The sequence below is a fragment of the Mycetomoellerius zeteki genome, unplaced genomic scaffold, assembly GCF_001594055.1.
Source record: "Mycetomoellerius zeteki isolate Tzet28-1 unplaced genomic scaffold, Tzet1.0 scaffold120, whole genome shotgun sequence".
Classification (NCBI taxonomy): Eukaryota; Metazoa; Arthropoda; class Insecta; order Hymenoptera; family Formicidae; genus Mycetomoellerius; species Mycetomoellerius zeteki.
In genome coordinates this window covers 1,160,852-1,164,239 of record NW_017256127.1, presented here as the reverse complement: position 1 = coordinate 1,164,239, position 3,388 = coordinate 1,160,852, and the positions used below count along the sequence as shown (strand labels likewise).

Here is a 3,388-nt window from a genome sequence, read left to right as displayed (position 1 = left end):
AGATTGGACAATCGGAAGTCGCCGGTCTCCAACTCCGGAACAGAAACGGGATCATCTCGAAGCGGTGCTCGAGAGATCTTTTTTAACTCGTTCCGATCTGCTCACGAACCGTTCTCAATGCTCGACCCGTTCTCGAAGTCACCCCCAAACTCACACACCCACATACAACATAAATATACTTTATATATATATATATATACACACATACACACTGAGCCATACACACATTCACATCGTTATGCCCACGTACACGATGCGCCCCTGCCCCCGTTTCCGCTCGCTTCTCGCTCGCTCGGCTCCTCACCCCCTTGCTCCTCACCCCTCGCAAAAATCGATCCGCTACCGGCCTGGACAGCAGCAGTCCACGTCGAAAGACTCAGAACCTGCACCCTCTCCTCGACAAGCGTAAACGGGGGGCAGGCATCAAGCTGCAGACACCTCAACACATGCAATCGATCCCCAATCAACGCCATTACGTGACGAAGATCGGAGCAGAGACCGGAGGTGGTTGGTCACCGGCGACCGTAATTGCCCTGTCGCAGTGTCACCACGAGGTGTGGTGCTTCCCGGAGTAATCCTCCTTACCTGCCCATTCAATGCGCGACAATCGACCGACATCGCTCATCCTCGCGCGATCTTGCTATTGCGGTTCACCACCGCAGTTCACGGCGCCAGGGCGGCATCGAACGACGATCGCCTACTCTCTCCTACAGGCTCTCCGTTGGCTTTCTCCGAGAATTGTCACTCACTCACCGAAGTAGCGCAAACACGTTAATTCCTCCGCGATTTCGTACAATTCCGCTTAATTCCTGTGGGAATTAATCCCCACGCGACTTCGGTCGCGCCTTCGTGAAATCGCGGCTCGGTCGCGCTTTCGTGGAACCTAGCGAATCTATGCTGTTCCACGCTATCGCGATTCCGCTTGCGCGGTTCCGCTCGATTCGTTCGACCTTTCGCAAATTTACGCTGCCTTGATCAGATCGCGCGACTCTTCTCTCCTCGCGAACTCTTCTCGCCCCCTGAGAGCCGTCGGGACTACGCTCCGAACTATACGCTCCGAATTGACGGTACACGCGTGAATCCGTTACGACCGGCGGCATCAGACTGCGAGACAGAGCGCCGGACGCCGCGGACACCCGCGGACGCGTTCACGGCCCTCCGACACCTCCTCACCGCACCGTCAACCCCCGTCACCCCTACAGCACCGCGCCGGCCGCCACGGTTTCGACGACGATGTCGCTCGCTCTCTTTCCCCCTCCCTCTCTTTCTCTCTCACTCTCTCTCTCTCTCTCCTTACCCCTCGATGGTGACCACGTCTACGTCCTCGCTCTCTACCTCCGCTGTCCTTGGCTCGCACAAGCGCACTGCTCGATGACGCGCCACGACTGCGCGTCATCATCGCCGCGCCGGGGGATAATCGTGCTCACGATAGTATCAAAGTATAACCAGGATTTGAGACTAAAAAAAGGTGGCAATAAGAGAGTATAAATATATATAATAAAATAATGAGTCATGAATTCTTTAGTTCTATTCACACATCGATATATCTCGAAATCGATGTAATTCGTAAAATTAAACGTTTCCAAGTAGGATGATATGTCTATTCCCGTGAGAGATACGCGCAGAAGTTATACAGAATAAAAACACACAGTTAAAATTTTTATATCTTTTTGAAAATTTTTTTTATCGTCTCATATTTCTCTACACTCATATTATTTGTATTAAAATGTATATTACTTTCTCTAAACATTTCTGACATTTAATAATTTTCATTTGACATAGCTGGATATATCAAACTTTAAGAGCAAGGAATCGAAAGAAAACATAAATGCACAAATAAAGATAATAAAAGAAATATGAATTTAAAAATTATATATTCACGTTTTAATTGGAAGAAAAATATCTTACTTTCTATCATAGTAAAAATGAATATAATTAACTGTAAGAATGTTTATATATAATCCATATATATGTATATATATATACATATAAAATTATAAATATGCATCAAATTAAATGTATCTATTTAAAATAAATTGAGGGGATGGGTGGAATAAAGGCCTAATTACCAATCTTGGTAATATACGATAAATTAATAAAATATTAAAATAAAAATTAAAATTAAAATAACTTATTACTTTTTTATTATATCACAAATGAGAAGTTATATGTTATAATATTTCTCTATTAGGATCAATATTTAAAAAGTTATTTGCAATTTAAAAAATGCGCTTAGTCCCTTTTTCCGAATATTGATCATAATATTGTAAGAATCGACAGAAAGAAAAGACTATGAACTGCAGAAATGTTTTTTATTTTCACATTCTTCTAGCAGAAATACAAAATAAATATGAAGTACATTTTACTTTTACTTGTACAAAATAAATTGAAATAATGTTTGATCATCATCTGATGAGTTTTCGTAAAATATTTTAACATAAATATGTTGTAATAAAAACACATTATTGTCGTATCATTTTCGTTCAGTCTCTGGTAAAAATCTTATTAATAATTTTAAATTATTTATGCCCTTTTTCCTTAGATTATATCATTTTCACCACCACAGGACAATCGAAACACGTTCATATTTAACTAATGTAAGCAACATCAATTCCTTGTTTATTTGCGCTAATCTCTCTAAAGGGAAAAATCAAGTAAAATTGTGCTTCTATTCCGCCAATTCCCTCAATTTATATACATATATGTATATACATAAATTATATTTATAAATCACTAAACAATTAACAGATTATAAAGAATTATTCTTCTCTCTCTCTCTCTCTCTCTCTCTCTCTCTTTGATTTACGTTTTTTGCATTTGAGAGGATATCATCTCAAAGCGCGTAATAAATTGAGCTGTCTTTCTATCTTATTCTTACTCTTATTCTTTTTCCCCTCAAGTAAAACACTCTTCTATACATTATTATACTAAAATAAAACAAAAATAAACGTGATATTTTAATAATCGGTAATGAATATTTATTTTTTAATAATTATAATATATTATATCATATGTTATTATAATATAATATTAATACAATTTTACTAAATAATTAATATTTGTCAACATTTATTCAATGAATTAATCATCATCGATAATAAAATTATTGATTTTATAGTTAAATAATGCAATTAAATAACGTTACATTCGATTCTGTGTTCGGTTACAATTATCTTAATTGATTCCACGTGATAAAATCTTTGCACGTACGTCATTGGTTATATAACCTGTGCTATTGTTTTCGCGGATAAGTCTCGTTGCGACGATGTATCGTTGACGCGTTTCCATCCCTCGTGCTACGCCACCACCTCCGAGGGCCCCGAATCGGACGTCAAAAGGGTGGCAGCATGTGTTTGTCTAGGATTGCTACTCGCATCGCGAACAACGC

The 3,388-nt window shown here is 39.4% G+C and overlaps 1 protein-coding gene across 1 annotated transcript in view; it reads right to left on the bottom strand.

Moving 5' to 3' along the window:
- Nucleotides 1-1,098, bottom strand: part of LOC108731145 (uncharacterized) — an 18,929-nt gene extending 17,831 nt beyond the window's left edge. The window contains exon 1 of the mRNA XM_018461294.1: nucleotides 586-1,098. The gene's annotated coding sequence lies outside the window, so the exon portion shown is untranslated. The remainder of the gene's footprint in view (nucleotides 1-585) is intronic.
- Nucleotides 1,099-3,388: the final 2,290 nt, after the last annotated feature.